Here is a 20983-nt window from a genome sequence, read left to right as displayed (position 1 = left end):
CAGAAAAGTGTCAGCTTATCTGTCCACAATATTCTCCGCCTCATCCAACATCAAAGACAAATTTCTATTTAGAGAAAAAAATAAAAAAAAATAAATAAAAAAAAAATCACATCCCATCCCCCGAAAATAGCCCTGAATATTCTATTTCAACCAGCAGGGTGCTATGTCCTGGGTGGCCTGCAGGTGGCGCTGCTCTGGTCTATTCACTATCTGCCTTCAGACACAGAGGAAGGGCCCTTGCTTAAAAGCAAAATAAAAAAAAATAAAAAAATCTTGGTGCAGATTTAACAATAAAACAACCTTTTGTTTCCCCACTTGACTGCAGTCACCAAAAAAATACAAAAATACAAAAAATAAAATAAAAGCCACTAAACCAGAACCCTCCTCCCCCCCCCCCAATAATAAAAAAAAAAAAAAGAAAAAAATATATGATAACACCCCACCCAATCTCTGTGATAAAGCGGAGGTGGGGATGATCTACAGGGTGATGGTAGTCGAGGGGTTAATGAACTTCACTCTCCTTATAAAAGGGGGTTGTTATTACAGTGTGTACAGAGCCCAGGGATAATCCCATAAATACAGCAGGAGCCTCTGCAACCTGAGCTCTGCAGACCCCATCCCCCCTCCTCCTTCTATGGGCCACTCAAGGGTTAATTTTTCTTGCTTTAAAAAAAAAAAAAAAATTATCTCCAGCAATGGGGGAGGGAGGGGATGGGGGTCCAGGGGCCAAGTCTTTGTATAATATTTCTTGGAGATAATATATACACAATAGCAGCCACTCTCCACCCCATCCTTCCTCCATAGGGCAGGGGAAAAGTCATGTACAGTTCAGATTAACCCCCTCAGCCTGGAAGGAGAAGAAGAGGCGGTAGGGGAGGAGGAGGCCTGCAGTACGGAGCAGTATGGATGACATCTACAGATCTAGAGACAGGGACAGATACATTGTAACGAGTCAAAACATAAACAAACACAAGATACAAAGTATCAAAGATTAACGGCCGCCGGGAGAGAGAACAGAGGGGGGAGGAGGGCGAGCTTACCTCCACAAACAGGGGGATCCGGGGAGCTTCATGGCAGAGACCCCGGGATTGACAGGCGGAGAAGTCTTCAGCAGGGTTCAGGGCCCCCCCTTCCTGCCATAGCCGGATCCCAGGCGGATTGGGGTGCAGCTGTCTCAGTAGTCAGACTGGAACACCCCCATGTCTGGTGCATCCCTCCCAGTGCACCCTAGAACCTACAGATGGATCCAGGGCCTAGCTGTGGATATAGGGGGAGGGGGGCTATGCAGGAGCTTGTTGTTCTCTTCTTTTTAGGGTGACCCCCAGCCCTGGAGCCTGAGATCCAGGAAGACAGATCCCCCCAGGGTAGTGGTGCAGCCCCCTGTGAGGTCCCCCATACAGGGAGCCCTGCACCCAACCTGCCTGCAAGCTGCAAAAAGTTGAATATAGAAAAGAGAGAGAGAAAAGGCAGGAGGAGGAGGAGGAGGGAGAGGAGTGGAGGAGGGGGGAGGAGGAGTGAGGGGGAGGGGGCTGGGTCTTTCTTTCTCCTACTTCAGCAAAGCAATCAAACGCCCATCACACGGATGACAAGGAGGGGGGGGCTCAGTCGTAGTGCCCCCCCCCCCCCCCCTGCTGGAGACTGTGTGGGATCCCTGTTTAACCAACACATCTCAATAGCTCTATCAGGTTATTAACCCTGTAACCAAAGGTATATACTGTACATATAGATTGTCAGCTCTTCTAACCACTCTGATCAAACTGTACGGCACTATTACCTGGTCTCTGTATGGCACTATTACCTGGTCTCTGTATGGCACTATTACCTGGTCTCTGTATGGCACTATTACCTGGTCTCTGTATGGCACTATTACCTGGTCTCTATATGGCACTATTACCTGGTCTCTGTATGGCCCTATTACCTGGTCTCTGTATAGCACTATTACCTGGTCTCTGTATAGCACTATTACCTGCTCTCTGTATGGCACTATTACCTGGTCTCTGTATGGCACTATTACCTGGTCTCTGTATAGCACTATTACCTGGTCTATGTATAGCACTATTACCTGGTCTCTGTATAGCACTATTACCTGGTCTCTGTATAGCACTATTACCTGGTCTCTGTATGGCACTATTACCTGGTCTCTGTATGGCACTATTACCTGGTCTCTGTATGGCACTATTACCTGGTCTCTGTATGGCACTATTACCTGGTCTATGTATGGCCCTATTACCTGGTCTCTGTATGGCACTATTACCTGGTCTCTGTATGGCCCTATTACCTGGTCTATGTATGGCACTATTACCTGGTCTCTGTATGGCACTATTACCTGGTATCTGTATGGCACTATTACCTGGTCTCTGTATGGCACTATTACCTGGTCTCTGTATAGCACTATTACCTGGTCTCTGTATGGCACTATTACCTGGTCTCTGTATAGCACTATTACCTGGTCTATGTATGGCACTATTACCTGGTCTCTGTATGGCACTATTACCTGGTCTATGTATGGCACTATTACCTGGTCTCTGTATGGCACTATTACCCGGTCTCTGTATGGCACTATTACCCGGTCTCTGTATGGCACTATTACCTGGTCTCTGTATGGCACTATTACCTGGTCTCTGTATAGCACTATTACCTGATCTCTGTATGGCACTATTACCTGCTCTCTGTATGGCACTATTACCTGCTCTCTGTATGGCACTATTACCTGCCCTCTGTATGGCACTATTACCTGCCCTCTGTATGGCACTATTACCTGGTCTCTGTATGGCACTATTACCTGGTCACTGTATGGCACTATTACCTGGTCTCTGTATAGCACTATTACCTGGTCTATGTATGGCACTATTACCTGGTCTCTGTATAGCACTATTACCTGGTCTCTGTATAGCACTGTTACCTGGTCTCTGTATGGCACTGTTACCCGGTCTCTGTATGGCAATATTACCCGGTCTCTGTATGGCACTATTACCCCCTCTGTATAGCACTATTACCTGGTCTCTGTATGGCACTATTACCTGGTCTCTGTATAGCACTGTTACCTGGTCTCTGTATGGCACTGTTACCTGGTCTCTGTATGGCACTGTTACCTGGTCTCTGTATGGCACTGTTACCCGGTCTCTGTATGGCACTATTACCCGGTCTCTGTATGGCACTATTACCCGGTCTCTGTATGGCACTATTACCCGGTCTCTGTATAGCACTATTACCTGGTCTCTGTATGGCACTATTACCTGGTCTCTGTATGGCACTGTTACCTGGTCTCTGTATGGCACTATTACCTGGTCTCTGTATGGCACTATTACCTGGTCTCTGTATGGCAATATTACCCGGTCTCTGTATGGCATTATTACCTGGTCTCTGTATGGCCCTATTACCTGGTCTCTGTATGGCACTGGTATCTGGTCTCTGTATGCCCCTATTACCTGGTCTCTGTATGCCCCTATTACCTGGTCTCTGTATAGCACTATTACCTGGTCTCTGTATGGCCCAATTACCTGGTCTCTGTATGGCCCAATTACCTGGTCTCTGTATGGCACTGTTACCTGGTCTCTGTATAGCACTATTACCTGGTCTCTGTATAGCACTATTACCTGGTCTCTGTATAGCACTATTACCTGGTCTCTGTATGGCACTATTACCTGGTCTCTGTATGGCACTATTACCTGGTCTCTGTATGGCCCTATTACCTGGTCTCTGTATGGCACTGTTATCTGGTCTCTGTATGCCCCTATTACCTGGTCTCTGTATGCCCCTATTACCTGGTCTCTGTATGGCCCTATTACCTGGTCTCTGTATGGCCCAATTACCTGGTCTCTGTATGGCCCAATTACCTGGTCTCTGTATGGCACTATTACCTGGTCTCTGTATAGCACTATTACCTGGTCTCTGTATGGCCCAATTACCTGGTCTCTGTATGGCCCAATTACCTGGTCTCTGTATGGCCCTATTACCTGGTCTATGTATGGCACTATTACCTGGTCTCTGTATGGCACTATTACCTGGTCTCTGTATGGCACTATTACCTGGTCTCTGTATGGCCCTATTACCTGGTCTCTGTATGGCCCTATTACCTGGTCTCTGTATGGCCCTATTACCTGGTCTCTGTATGGCCCTATTACCTGGTCTCTGTATGGCCCTATTACCTGGTCTCTGTATGGCCCTATTACCTGGTCTCTGTATGGCCCTATTACCTGGTCTCTGTATGGCACTATTACCTGGTCTCTGTATGGCACTATTACCTGGTCTCTGTATGGCACTATTACCTGGTCTCTGTATGGCACTATTACCTGGTCTCTGTATGGCCCTATTACCTGGTCTCTGTATGGCCCTATTACCTGGTCTCTGTATGGCCCTATTACCTGGTCTCTGTATGGCCCTATTACCTGGTCTCTGTATGGCCCTATTACCTGGTCTCTGTATGGCACTATTATCTGGTCTATGTATGCCCCTATTACCTGGTCTCTGTATGGCCCTATTACCTGGTCTCTGTATGGCACAATTACCTGGTCTCTGTATGGCCCCATTACCTGGTCTCTGTATGGCACTATTACCTGGTCTCTGTATGGCACTATTACCTGGTCTCTGTATGGCACTATTACCTGGTCTCTGTATGGCACTATTACCTGGTCTCTGTATGGCACTATTACCTGGTCTCTGTATGGCCCCATTACCTGGTCTCTGTATGGCACTATTACCTGGTCTCTGTATGGCACTATTATCTGGTCACTATATGGCACTATTACCTGGTCTCAGTATAGCACTATTACCTGGTCTCTGTATGGCACTATTACCTGGTCTCTGTATGGCACTATTACCTGGTCTCTGTATGGCCCTATTACCTGGTCTCTGTATGGCCCTATTACCTGGTCTCTGTATGGCACAATTACCTGGTCTCTGTATGGCCCCATTACCTGGTCTCTGTATGGCACTATTACCTGGTCTCTGTATGGCACTATTACCTGGTCTCTGTATGGCACTATTACCTGGTCTCTGTATGGCACTATTACCTGGTCTCTGTATGGCCCCATTACCTGGTCTCTGTATGGCACTATTACCTGTTCTCTGTATGGCACTATTACCTGGTCTCTGTATAGCATTATTACCTGGTCTCTGTATGGCCCTACTACCCGGTCTCTGTATGGCACTATAACCCGGTCTCTGTATGGCACTATTACCTGGTCTCTGTATGGCACTATTATCTGGTCACTATATGGCACTATTACCTGGTCTCAGTATAGCACTATTACCTGGTCTCTGTATGGCACTATTACCTGGTCTCTGTATGGCACTATTACCTGGTCTCTGTATGGCACTATTACCTGGTCTCTGTATAGCATTATTACCTGGTCTCTGTATGGCCCCATTACCTGGTCTCTGTATGGCACTATTACCTGGTCTCTGTATGGCACTATTACCTGGTCTCTGTATGGCCCCATTACCTGGTCTCTGTATGGCACTATTACCTGTTCTCTGTATGGCACTATTACCTGGTCTCTGTATAGCATTATTACCTGGTCTCTGTATGGCCCTACTACCCGGTCTCTGTATGGCACTATAACCCGGTCTCTGTATGGCACTATTACCTGGTCTCTGTACGGCACTATTACCTGGTCTCTGTATGGCACTATTATCTGGTCACTATATGGCACTATTACCTGGTCTCTGTATGGCACTATTACCTGGTCTCTGTATGGCACTATTACCTGGTCCCTGTATGGCACTATTACCTGGTCTCTGTATGGCACTATTACCTGGTCTCTGTATGGCACTATTACCTGGTCTCTGTATGGCACTATTACCTGGTCTCTGTATGGCACTATTACCTGGTCTCTGTATGGCACTATTACCTGGTCTCTGTATGGCACTATTATCTGGTCTCTGTATGGCACTATTATCTGGTCTCTGTATGGCACTATTATCTGGTCTCTGTATGACACTGTTACCTGGTCCTCTGTATGGCACTATTACCTGCCCTCTGTATGGCACTATTATCTGGTCACTATATGGCACTATTACCTGGTCTCTGTATGGAACTATTACCTGGTCACTGTATGGCACTATTATCTGGTCACTATATGGCACTATTACCTGGTCTCTGTATGGCACTATTACCTGGTCTCTGTATGGCACTATTACCTGGTCACTGTATGGCACTATTACCTGGTCACTGTATGGCATTATTACCTGTTCTCTGTATGGCACTATTACCTGGTCTCTGTATAGCATTATTACCTGGTCTCTGTATGGCCCTACTACCCGGTCTCTGTATGGCACTATAACCCGGACTCTGTATGGCACTATTACCTGGTCTCTGTACGGCACTATTACCTGGTCTCTGTATGGCACTATTATCTGGTCACTATATGGCACTATTACCTGGTCTCAGTATAGCACTATCACCTGGTCTCTGTATGGCACTATTACCTGGTCTCTGTATGGCACTATTACCTGGTCTCTGTATGGCACTATTACCTGGTCTCTGTATGGCACTATTACCTGGTCTCTGTATGGCACTATTACCTGGTCTCTGTATGGCACTATTACCTGGTCTCTGTATGGCACTATTACCTGGTCTCTGTATGGTACTATTATCTGGTCTCTGTATGGCACTATTATCTGGTCTCTGTATGGCACTATTATCTGGTCTCTGTATGGCACTATTATCTGGTCTCTGTATGACACTGTTACCTGGTCCTCTGTATGGCACTATTACCTGCCCTCTGTATGGCACTATTATCTGGTCACTATATGGCACTATTACCTGGTCTCTGTATGGAACTATTACCTGGTCACTGTATGGCACTATTATCTGGTCACTATATGGCACTATTACCTGGTCTCTGTATGGCACTATTACCTGGTCTCTGTATGGCCCCATTACCTGGTCTCTGTATGGCACTATTACCTGGTCTCTGTATGGCACTATTATCTGGTCACTATATGGCACTATTACCTGGTCTCAGTATAGCACTATTACCTCATCTCTGTATGGCACTATTACCTGGTCTCTGTATGGCCCTATTACCTGGTCTCTGTATGGCCCTATTACCTGGTCTCTGTATGGCACAATTACCTGGTCTCTGTATGGCCCCATTACCTGGTCTCTGTATGGCACTATTACCTGGTCTCTGTATGGCACTATTACCTGGTCTCTGTATGGCACTATTACCTGGTCTCTGTATGGCACTATTACCTGGTCTCTGTATGGCACTATTACCTGGTCTCTGTATGGCCCCATTACCTGGTCTCTGTATGGCACTATTACCTGTTCTCTGTATGGCACTATTACCTGGTCTCTGTATAGCATTATTACCTGGTCTCTGTATGGCCCTACTACCCGGTCTCTGTATGGCACTATAACCCGGTCTCTGTATGGAACTATTACCTGGTCTCTGTACGGCACTATTACCTGGTCTCTGTATGGCACTATTATCTGGTCACTATATGGCACTATTACCTGGTCTCAGTATAGCACTATTACCTGGTCTCTGTATGGCACTATTACCTGGTCTCTGTATGGCACTATTACCTGGTCTCTGTATGGCACTATTACCTGGTCTCTGTATAGCATTATTACCTGGTCTCTGTATGGCCCCATTACCTGGTCTCTGTATGGCACTATTACCTGGTCTCTGTATGGCACTATTACCTGGTCTCTGTATGGCACTATTACCTGGTCTCTGTATGGCACTATTACCTGGTCTCTGTATGGCACTATTACCTGGTCTCTGTATGGCCCTATTACCTGGTCTCTGTATGGCACAATTACCTGGTCTCTGTATGGCACAATTACCTGGTCTCTGTATGGCACTATTACCTGGTCTCTGTATGGCACTATTACCTGGTCTCTGTATGGCACTATTATCTGGTCACTATATGGCACTATTACCTGGTCTCAGTATAGCACTATTACCTGGTCTCTGTATGGCACTATTACCTGGTCTCTGTATGGCCCTATTACCTGGTCTCTGTATGGCCCTATTACCTGGTCTCTGTATGGCACAATTACCTGGTCTCTGTATGGCCCCATTACCTGGTCTCTGTATGGCACTATTACCTGGTCTCTGTATGGCACTATTACCTGGTCTCTGTATGGCACTATTACCTGGTCTCTGTATGGCACTATTACCTGGTCTCTGTATGGCACTATTACCTGGTCTCTGTATGGCCCTATTACCTGGTCTCTGTATGGCCCTATTACCTGGTCTCTGTATGGCACAATTACCTGGTCTCTGTATGGCCCCATTACCTGGTCTCTGTATGGCACTATTACCTGTTCTCTGTATGGCACTATTACCTGGTCTCTGTATAGCATTATTACCTGGTCTCTGTATAGCATTATTACCTGGTCTCTGTATGGCCCTACTACCCGGTCTCTGTATGGCACTATTACCTGGTCTCTGTACGGCACTATTACCTGGTCTCTGTATGGCACTATTATCTGGTCACTATATGGCACTATTACCTGGTCTCAGTATAGCACTATTACCTGGTCTCTGTATGGCACTATTACCTGGTCTCTGTATGGCACTATTACCTGGTCCCTGTATGGCACTATTACCTGGTCTCTGTATGGCACTATTACCTGGTCTCTGTATGGCACTATTACCTGGTCTCTGTATGGCACTATTACCTGGTCTCTGTATGGCACTATTACCTGGTCTCTGTATGGCACTATTACCTGGTCTCTGTATGGCACTATTATCTGGTCTCTGTATGGCACTATTATCTGGTCTCTGTATGGCACTATTATCTGGTCTCTGTATGACACTGTTACCTGGTCCTCTGTATGGCACTATTACCTGCCCTCTGTATGGCACTATTATCTGGTCACTATATGGCACTATTACCTGGTCTCTGTATGGAACTATTACCTGGTCACTGTATGGCACTATTATCTGGTCACTATATGGCACTATTACCTGGTCTCTGTATGGCACTATTACCTGGTCTCTGTATGGCACTATTACCTGGTCACTGTATGGCACTATTACCTGGTCACTGTATGGCATTATTACCTGTTCTGTGTATGGCACTATTACCTGGTCTCTGTATAGCATTATTACCTGGTCTCTGTATGGCCCTACTACCCGGTCTCTGTATGGCACTATAACCCGGACTCTGTATGGCACTATTACCTGGTCTCTGTACGGCACTATTACCTGGTCTCTGTATGGCACTATTATCTGGTCACTATATGGCACTATTACCTGGTCTCAGTATAGCACTATCACCTGGTCTCTGTATGGCACTATTACCTGGTCTCTGTATGGCACTATTACCTGGTCTCTGTATGGCACTATTACCTGGTCTCTGTATGGCACTATTACCTGGTCTCTGTATGGCACTATTACCTGGTCTCTGTATGGCACTATTACCTGGTCTCTGTATGGCACTATTATCTGGTCTCTGTATGGCACTATTATCTGGTCTCTGTATGGCACTATTATCTGGTCTCTGTATGGCACTATTATCTGGTCTCTGTATGACACTGTTACCTGGTCCTCTGTATGGCACTATTACCTGCCCTCTGTATGGCACTATTATCTGGTCACTATATGGCACTATTACCTGGTCTCTGTATGGAACTATTACCTGGTCACTGTATGGCACTATTATCTGGTCACTATATGGCACTATTACCTGGTCTCTGTATGGCACTATTACCTGGTCTCTGTATGGCACTATTACCTGGTCACTGTATGGCACTATTACCTGGTCACTGTATGGCATTATTACCTGGTCTCTGTATGGCCCTACTACCTGGTCTCAGTATGGCACTATTACCTGGTCTCTGTATGGCACTATTACCTGGTCTCTGTATGGCACTATTACCTGCTCTCTGTATGGCACTATTATCTGGTCACTATATGGCACTATTACCTGGTCTCAGTATAGCACTAATACCTGGTTTCTGTATGGCACTATTATCTGGTCTCTATATGGCACTATTATCTGGTCTCTGTATGACACTGTTACCTGGTCCTCTGTATGGCACTATTACCTGCCCTCTGTATGGCACTATTACCTGGTCTCAGTATAGCACTATTACCTGGTCTCTGTATGGCACTATTACCTGGTCTCTGTATGGCACTATTACCTGGTCTCTGTATGGCACTATTACCTGGTCTCTGTATGGCACTATTACCTGGTCTCTGTATGACACTGTTACCTTGTCCTCTGTATAGCACTATTACCTGCCCTCTGTATGGCACTGTTATCTGGTCACTATATGGCACTATTATCTGGTCTCTGTATGGCACTATTACCTGGTCTCTGTATGGCCCTACTACCCGGTCTCTGTATGGCACTATTACTTGGTCTCTGTATGGCACTATTACGTGGTCTCTGTATGGCACTATTACCTGCTCTCTGTATGGCACTATTATCTGATCACTATATGGCACTATTACCTGGTCTCAGTATAGCACTATTACCTGGTCTCTGTATGGCACTATTACCTGGTCTCTGTATGGCACTATTACCTGGTCTCTGTATGGCACTATTACCTGGTCTTTGTATGGCACTATTACCTGGTCTCTGTATGGCACTGTTACCTGGTCTCTGTATGGCACTATTACCTGGTCTCTGTATGGCACTATTACCTGGTCTCTGTATGGCAATATTACCCGGTCTCTGTATGGCACTATTACCTGGTCTCTGTATAGCACTATTACCTGGTCTCTGTATGGCCCAATTACCTGGTCTCTGTATTGCCCAATTACCTGGTCTCTGTATGGCACTATTACCTGGTCTCTGTATAGCACTATTACCTGGTCTCTGTATGGCCCAATTACCTGGTCTCTGTATGGCCCTATTACCTGGTCTATGTATGGCGCTATTACCTTGTCTCTGTATGGCCCTATTACCTGGTCTCTGTATGGCACTATTACCTGGTCTCTGTATGGCCCTATTACCTGGTCTCTGTATGGCCCTATTACCTGGTCTCTGTATGGCCCTATTACCTGGTCTCTGTATGGCCCTATTACCTGGTCTCTGTATGGCCCTATTACCTGGTCTCTGTATGGCCCTATTACCTGGTCTCTGTATGGCCCTATTACCTGGTCTCTGTATGGCCCTATTACCTGGTCTCTGTATGGCCCTATTACCTGGTCTCTGTATGGCCCTATTACCTGGTCTCTGTATGGCACTATTACCTGGTCTCTGTATGGCACTATTATCTGGTCTCTGTATGGCACTATTATCTGGTCTCTGTATGGCACTATTATCTGGTCTCTGTATGACACTGTTACCTGGTCCTCTGTATGGCACTATTACCTGCCCTCTGTATGGCACTATTATCTGGTCACTATATGGCACTATTACCTGGTCTCTGTATGGAACTATTACCTTGTCACTGTATGGCACTATTATCTGGTCACTATATGGCACTATTACCTGGTCTCTGTATGGCACTATTACCTGGTCTCTGTATTGCACTATTACCTGGTCACTGTATGGCACTATTACCTGGTCACTGTATGGCATTATTACCTGGTCTCTGTATGGCCCTACTACCTGGTCTCAGTATGGCACTGTTACCTGGTCTCTGTATGGCACTATTACCTGGTCTCTGTATGGCACTATTACCTGGTCTCTGTATGGCACTATTACCTGCTCTCTGTATGGCACTATTATCTGGTCACTATATGGCACTATTACCTGGTCTCAGTATAGCACTAATACCTGGTCTCTGTATGGCACTATTACCTGGTCTCTGTATGGCACTATTATCTGGTCTCTGTATGGCACTATTATCTGGTCTCTGTATGACACTGTTACCTGGTCCTCTGTATGGCACTATTACCTGCCCTCTGTATGGCACTATTACCTGGTCTCAGTATAGCACTATTACCTGGTCTCTGTATGGCACTATTACCTGGTCTCTGTATGGCACTATTACCTGGTCTCTATATGGCACTATTACCTGGTCTCTATATGGCACTATTACCTGGTCTCTGTATGGCACTATTACCTGGTCTCTGTATGACACTGTTACCTTGTCCTCTGTATAGCACTATTACCTGCCCTCTGTATGGCACTGTTATCTGGTCACTATATGGCACTATTATCTGGTCTCTGTATGGCACTATTATCTGGTCTCTGTATGACACTGTAACCTGGTCTCTGTATGGCACTATTACCTGCTCTCTGTATGGCACTATTATCTGGTCACTATATGGCACTATTACCTGGTCTCAGTATAGCACTATTACCTGCTCTCTGTATGGCACTATTACCTGGTTACTGTATGGCACTATTACCTGGTCTCTGTATGGAACTATTACCTGGTCTCTGTATGGAACTATTACCTGGTCTCTGTATGGAACTATTACCTGTTCTCTGTATGGCACTATTACCTGGTCTCTGTATGGCACTATTACCTGGTCTCTGTATGGCCCTACTACCCGGTCTCTGTATGGCACTATTACGTGGTCTCTGTATGGCACTATTACCTGCTCTCTGTATGGCACTATTATCTGATCACTATATGGCACTATTACCTGGTCTCAGTATAGCACTATTACCTGGTCTCTGTATGGCACTATTACCTGGTCTCTGTATGGCACTATTACCTGGTCTCTGTATGGCACTATTACCTGGTCTCTGTATGGCACTATTACCTGGTCTCTGTATGGCACTGTTACCTGGTCTCTGTATGGCACTATTACCTGGTCTCTGTATGGCACTATTACCTGGTCTCTGTATGGCACTATTACCTGGTCTCTGTAAAGCACTATTACCTGGTCTCTGTACGGCCCAATTACCTGGTCTCTGTATGGCCCTATTACCTGGTCTATGTATGGCACTATTACCTTGTCTCTGTATGGCACTATTACCTGGTCTCTGTATGGCACTATTATCTGGTCTCTGTATGGCCCTATTACCTGGTCTCTGTATGGCCCTATTACCTGGTCTCTGTATGGCCCTATTACCTGGTCTCTGTATGGCCCTATTACCTGATCTATGTATGGCACTATTACCTGGTCTCTGTATGGCACTATTAACTGGTCTCTGTATGGCACTATTACCTGGTCTCTGTATGGCCCTATTACCTGGTCTCTGTATGGCCCTATTACCTGGTCTCTGTATGGCCCTATTACCTGGTCTCTGTATGGCCCTATTACCTGGTCTCTGTATGGCACCGTTACCTGGTCTCTGTATGCCCCTATTACCTGGTCTCTGTATGCCCCTATTACCTGGTCTCTGTATGGCCCTATTACCTGGTCTCTGTATGGCACAATTACCTGGTCTCTGTATGGCCCCATTACCAGGTCTCTGTATGGCACTATTACCTGTTTTCTGTATGGCACTATTACCTGGTCTCTGTATAGCATTATTACCTGGTCTCTGTATGGCCCTACTACCCGGTCTCTGTATGGCACTATTATCTGGTCTCTGTATGGCACTATTACCTGGTCTCTGTATGGCACTATTACCTGGTCTCTGTATGGCACTATTACCTGGTCTCTGTATGGCACTATTACCTGGTCTCTGTATGGCACTATTACCTGGTCACTATATGGCACTATTACCCGGTCTCTGTATGGCACTATTACCTGGTCTCTGTATGGCACTATTACCTGGTCTCTGTATGGCACTATTATCTGGTTTCTGTATGGCACTATTACCTGGTCTCTGTATGGCACTATTACCTGGTCTCTGTATGGCACTATTACCTGGTCTCTGTATGGCACTATTACCTGGTCTCTGTATGGCACTATTATCTGGTCACTATATGGCACTATTACCTGGTCTCAGTATAGCACTATTACCTGGTCTCTATATGGCACTATTACCTGGTCTCTGTATGGCACTATTACCTGGTCTCTGTATGGCACTATTACCTGGCCTCTGTATGGCACTATTACCTGGTCTCTGTATGGCACTATTACCTGGTCTCTGTATGGCACTATTATCTGGTCTCTGTATGGCACTATTATCTGGTCTCTGTATGACACTGTTACCTGGTCCTCTGTATGGCACTATTACCTGCTCTCTGTATGTGCACTATTACCTGCTCTCTGTATGGCACTATTATCTGGTCACTATATGGCACTATTACCTGGTCTCAGTATAGCACTATTACCTGGTCTCTGTATGGCCCTATTACCTGGTCTCTGTATGGCCCTATTACCTGGTCTCTGTATGGCCCAATTACCTGGTCTCTGTATGGCCCAATTACCTGGTCTCTGTATGGCACTATTACCTGGTCTTTGTGTGGCACTATTACCTGGTCTCTGTATGGCCCAATTAACTGGTCTCTGTATGGCCCAATTACCTGGTCTCTGTATGGCCCAATTACCTGGTCTCTGTATGGCACTATTATCTGGTCTCTGTATGGCACTATTACCTGCTCTCTGTATGGCACTATTATCTGGTCTCTGTATGGCACTATTACCTGGTCTCTGTATGGCACTATTACCTGGTCTCTGTATGGCACTATTATCTGGTCTCTGTATGGCACTTTTACCTGGTCTCTGTATGGCCCTATTACCTGGTCTCTGTATGGCACTATTATCTGGTCTCTGTATGGCACTATTATCTGGTCTCTGTATGGCACTATTATCTGGTCTCTGTATGGCACTATTATCTGGTCTCTGTATGGCACTATTACCTGCTCTCTGTATGGCACTATTATCTGGTCTCTGTATGGCACTATTACCTGGTCTCTGTATGGCACTATTACCTGGTCATTGTATAGCACTATTATCTGCTCTCTGTATGGCACTATTACCTGGTCTCAGTATAGCACTATTATCTGGTCACTATATGGCACTATTACCTGGTCTCTGTATGGCACTATTACCTGGTCTCTGTATAGCACTATTAACTGGTCTCTGTATGGCACTGTTACCTGGTCTCTGTATGGCACTATTACCCGGTCTCTGTATAGCACTATTACCCGGTCTCTGTATGGCACTATTACCTGGTCTCTGTATGGCAATATTACCCGGTCTCTGTATGGCCCTATTTCCTAGTCTCTGTATAGCACTATTACCTGGTCTCTGTATAGCACTATTACCTGGTCTCTGTATGGCACTATTACCTGGTCTCTGTATGGCACTATTACATGGTCTCTGTATTGCACTATTACCTGCTCTCTGTATGGCACTATTACCTGGTCTCTGTATGGCACTATTACCTGGTCTTGTATTGCACTATTACCTGGTCTCTGTATAGCACTATTACCTGGTCTCTATATGGCACTATTACCTGGTCTCTGTATGGCACTATTACCTGGTCTCTGTATAGCACTATTACCTGGTCTCTATATGGCACTATTACCTGGTCTCTGTATGGCACTATTATCTGGTCACTATATGGCACTATTACCTGGTCTCTGTATAGCACTATTACCTGGTCTCTGTATGCCCCTATTACCTGGTCTCTGTATGGCACTATTACCTGGTCTTTATATGGCCCTATTACCTGGTCTCTGTATGGCACTATTACCTGGTCTCTGTATAGCACTATTACCTGGTCTCTGTATGGCACTATTACCTGGTCTCTGTATGGCACTATTACCTGGTCTCTGTATGGCACTATTACCTGGTCTCTGTATGGCACTATTACCTGCTCTCTGTATGGCACTATTATCTTATCACTATATGGCACTATTACCTGGTCTCAGTATAGCACTATTACCTGGTCTCTGTATGGCACTATTACCTGGTCTCTGTATGGCACTATTACCTGGTCTCTGTATGGCACTATTACCTGGTCTTTGTATGGCACTATTACCTGGTCTCTGTATGGCACTGTTACCTGGTCTCTGTATGGCACTATTACCTGGTCTCTGTATGGCACTATTACCTGGTCTCTGTATGGCAATATTACCCGGTCTCTGTATGGCACTATTACCTGGTCTCTGTATAGCACTATTACCTGGTCTCTGTATGGCCCAATTACCTGGTCTCTGTATTGCCCAATTACCTGGTCTCTGTATGGCACTATTACCTGGTCTCTGTATAGCACTATTACCTGGTCTCTGTATGGCCCAATTACCTGGTCTCTGTATGGCCCTATTACCTGGTCTATGTATGGCACTATTACCTTGTCTCTGTATGGCACTATTACCTGGTCTCTGTATGGCACTATTACCTGGTCTCTGTATGGCCCTATTACCTGGTCTCTGTATGGCCCTATTACCTGGTCTCTGTATGGCCCTATTACCTGGTCTCTGTATGGCCCTATTACCTGGTCTCTGTATGGCCCTATTACCTGGTCTATGTATGGCACTATTACCTGGTCTCTGTATGGCACTATCACCTGGTCTCTGTATGGCACTATTACCTGGTCTCTGTATGGCCCTATTACCTGGTCTCTGTATGGCCCTATTACCTGGTCTCTGTATGGCCCTATTACCTGGTCTCTGTATGGCCCTATTACCTGGTCTCTGTATGGCCCTATTACCTGGTCTCTGTATGGCACTATTATCTGGTCTCTGTATGCCCCTATTACCTGGTCTCTGTATGCCCCTATTACCTGGTCTCTGTATGCCCCTATTACCTGGTCTCTGTATGGCCCTATTACCTGGTCTCTGTATGGCCCTATTACCTGGTCTCTGTATGGCACAATTACCTGGTCTCTGTATGGCCCCATTACCAGGTCTCTGTATGGCACTATTACCTGTTTTCTGTATGGCACTATTACCTGGTCTCTGTATAGCATTATTACCTGGTCTCTGTATGGCCCTATTACCCGGTCTCTGTATGGCACTATTATCTGGTCTCTGTATGGCACTATTACCTGGTCTCTGTATGGCACTATTACCTGGTCTCTGTATGGCACTATTACCTGGTCTCTGTATGGCACTATTACCTGGTCTCTGTATGGCACTATTACCTGGTCTCTGTATGGCACTATTACCTGGTCACTATATGGCACTATTACCCGGTCTCTGTATGGCACTATTACCTGGTCTCTGTATGGCACTATTACCTGGTCTCTGTATGGCACTATTATCTGGTCACTATATGGCACTATTACCTGGTCTCAGTATAGCATTATTACCTGGTCTCTATATGGCACTATTACCTGGTCTCTGTATGGCACTATTACCTGGTCTCTGTATGGCACTATTACCTGGTCTCTGTATGGCACTATTACCTGGTCTCTGTATGGCACTATTACCTGGTCTCTGTATGGCACTATTATCTGGTCTCTGTATGGCACTATTATCTGGTCTCTGTATGACACTGTTACCTGGTCCTCTGTATGGCACTATTACCTGCCCTCTGTATGGCACTAATATCTGGTCACTATATGGCACTATTACCTGGTCTCTGTATGGCACTATTACCTGGTCTCTGTATGGCACTATTACCTGTTCTCTGTATGGCACTATTACCTGGTCACTGTATGGCATTATTACCTGGTCTCTGTATGGCCCTACTACCCGGTCTCTGTATGGCACTATTACCCGGTCTCTGTATGGCACTATTACCTGCTCTCTGTATGGCACTATTACCTGCTCTCTGTATGGCACTATTATCTGGTCACTATATGGCACTATTACCTGGTCTCAGTATAGCACTATTACCTGGTCTCTGTATGGCCCTATTACCTGGTCTCTGTATGGCCCTATTACCTGGTCTCTGTATGGCCCAATTACCTGGTCTCTGTATGGCCCAATTACCTGGTCTCTGTATGGCACTATTACCTGGTCTTTGTGTGGCACTATTACCTGGTCTCTGTATGGCCCAATTACCTGGTCTCTGTATGGCCCAATTACCTGGTCTCTGTATGGCACTATTATCTGCTCTCTGTATGGCACTATTACCTGCTCTCTGTATGGCACTATTACCTGGTCTCTGTATGGCACTATTATCTGGTCTCTGTATGGCACTATTACCTGGTCTCTGTATGGCCCTATTACCTGGTCTCTGTATGGCACTATTATCTGGTCTCTGTATGGCACTATTATCTGGTCTCTGTATGGCACTATTACCTGCTCTCTGTATGGCACTATTACCTGGTCTCTGTATGGCACTATTACCTGGTCTCTGTATGGCACTATTACCTGGTCTCTGTATGGCACTATTACCTGGTCTCTGTATGGCACTATTATCTGGTCTCTGTATGGCACTATTACCTGGTCTCTGTATAGCACTATTACCTGGTCTCTGTATGGCACTATTACCTGCTCTCTGTATGGCACTATTATCTGGTCACTATATGGCACTATTACCTGGTCTCTGTATGGCACTATTACCTGGTCTCTGTATAGCACTATTACCTGGTCTCTGTATGGCACTATTACCTGGTCTCTGTATGGCACTATTACCTGGTCTCTGTATAGCACTATTACCCGGTCTCTGTATGGCACTATTACCTGGTCTCTGTATGGCAATATTACCCGGTCTCTGTATGGCCCTATTTCCTAGTCTCTGTATAGCACTATTACCTGGTCTCTGTATAGCACTATTACCTGGTCTCTGTATGGCACTATTACCTGGTCTCTGTATGGCACTATTACCTGGTCTCTGTATTGCACTATTACCTGCTCTCTGTATGGCACTATTACCTGGTCTTGTATTGCACTATTACCTGGTCTCTGTATAGCACTATTACCTGGTCTCTGTATGGCACTATTACCTGGTCTCTGTATGGCACTATTACCTGGTCTCTGTATGGCACTATTACCTGGTCTCTGTATGGCACTATTACCTGGTCATTGTATGGCACTATTACCTGGTCTCTGTATAGCACTATTACCTGGTCTCTGTATGGCACTATTACCTGGTCTCTGTATGGCACTATTACCTGGTCTCTGTATGGCCCCATTACCTGGTCTCTGTATGGCCCTATTACCTGGTCTCTGTATGGCACTATTACCTGCTCTCTATATGGCCCCATTACCTGGTCTCTGTATGGCACTATTACCTGGTCTCTGTATAGCACTATTACCTGGTCTCTATATGGCACTATTACCTGGTCTCTGTATGGCACTATTATCTGGTCACTATATGGCACTATTACCTGGTCTCTGTATAGCACTATTACCTGGTCTCTGTATGCCCCTATTACCTGGTCTCTGTATGGCACTATTACCTGGTCTCTATATGGCCCTATTACCTGGTCTCTGTATGGCACTATTACCTGGTCTCTGTATAGCACTATTACCTGGTCTCTGTATGGCACTATTACCTGGTCTCTGTATGGCACTATTACCTGGTCTCTGTATGGCACTATTACCTGGTCTCTGTATGGCACTATTACCTGCTCTCTGTATGGCCCTATTACCTGGTCTCTGTATGGCCCAATTACCTGGTCTCTGTATGGCCCTATTACCTGGTCTATGTATGGCACTATTACCTTGTCTCTGTATGGCACTATTACCTGGTCTCTGTATGGCACTATTACCTGGTCTCTGTATGGCACTATTACCTGGTCTCTGTATGGCCCTATTACCTGGTCTCTGTATGGCCCTATTACCTGGTCTCTGTATGGCCCTATTACCTGGTCTCTGTATGGCCCTATTACCTGGTCTCTGTATGGCCCTATTACCTGGTCTATGTATGGCACTATTACCTGGTCTCTGTATGGCACTATTACCTGGTCTCTGTATGGCACTATTACCTGGTCTCTGTATGGCCCTATTACCTGGTCTCTGTATGGCCCTATTACCTGGTCTCTGTATGGCCCTATTACCTGGTCTCTGTATGGCCCTATTACCTGGTCTCTGTATGGCACTATTATCTGGTCTCTGTATGCCCCTATTACCTGGTGTCTCTGTATGCCCCTATTACCTGGTCTCTGTATGGCCCTATTACCTGGTCTCTGTATGGCACAATTACCTGGTCTCTGTATGGCCCCATTACCAGGTCTCTGTATGGCACTATTACCTGTTTTCTGTATGGCACTATTACCTGGTCTCTGTATATGCATTATTACCTGGTCTCTGTATGGCCCTACTACCCGGTCTCTGTATGGCACTATTATCTGGTCTCTGTATGGCACTATTACCTGGTCTCTGTATGGCACTATTTACCTGGTCTCTGTATGGCACTATTACCTGGTCTCTGTATGGCACTATTACCTGGTCACTATATGGCACTATTACCCGGTCTCTGTATGGCACTATTACCTGGTCTCTGTATGGCACTATTACCTGGTCTCTGTATGGCACTATTATCTGGTCACTATAATGGCACTATTACCTGGTCTCAGTATAGCACTATTACCTGGTCTCTATATGGCACTATTACCTGGTCTCTGTATGGCACTATTACCTGGTCTCTGTATGGCACTATTACCTGGTCTCTGTATGGCACTATTACCTGGTCTCTGTATGGCACTATTACCTGGTCTCTGTATGGCACTATTATCTGGTCTCTGTATGGCACTATTATCTGGTCTCTGTATGACACTGTTACCTGGTCCTCTGTATGGCACTATTACCTGCCCTCTGTATGGCACTAATATCTGGTCACTATATGGCACTATTACCTGGTCTCTGTATGGCACTATTACCTGGTCTCTGTATGGCACTATTACCTGTTCTCTGTATGGCACTATTACCTGGTCACTGTATGGCATTATTACCTGGTCTCTGTATGGCCCTACTACCGGTCTCTGTATGGCACTATTACCCGGTCTCTGTATGGCACTATTACCTGCTCTCTGTATGGCACTATTACCTGCTCTCTGTATGGCACTATTATCTGGTCACTATATGGCACTATTACCTGGTCTCAGTATAGCACTATTACCTGGTCTCTGTATGGCCCTATTACCTGGTCTCTGTATGGCCCTATTACCTGGTCTCTGTATGGCCCTATTACCTGGTCTCTGTATGGCCCAATTACCTGGTCTCTGTATGGCCCAATTACCTGGTCTCTGTATGGCACTATTACCTGGTCTTTGTGTGGCACTATTACCTGGTCTCTGTATGGCCCAATTACCTGGTCTCTGTATGGCCCAATTACCTGGTCTCTGTATGGCACTATTATCTGGTCTCTGTATGGCACTA

The 20983-nt window shown here is 45.8% G+C and overlaps 1 protein-coding gene across 1 annotated transcript in view; it reads right to left on the bottom strand.

The window, feature by feature from the left end:
- The window catches only part of LOC130267782 (homeodomain-interacting protein kinase 2-like), a 52719-nt gene extending 51253 nt beyond the window's left edge, over positions 1-1466 (bottom strand). The window contains 1 exon segment of the mRNA XM_056517970.1: positions 1041-1466. The gene's annotated coding sequence lies outside the window, so the exon portion shown is untranslated.
- Between the last annotated feature and the right edge of the window lie 19517 nt (positions 1467-20983).

The sequence above is a fragment of the Hyla sarda genome, chromosome 4 (genome assembly GCF_029499605.1).
Source record: "Hyla sarda isolate aHylSar1 chromosome 4, aHylSar1.hap1, whole genome shotgun sequence".
NCBI classification, from domain to species: Eukaryota; Metazoa; Chordata; class Amphibia; order Anura; family Hylidae; genus Hyla; species Hyla sarda.
This window is presented reverse-complemented; position numbering and strand designations above follow the sequence as displayed.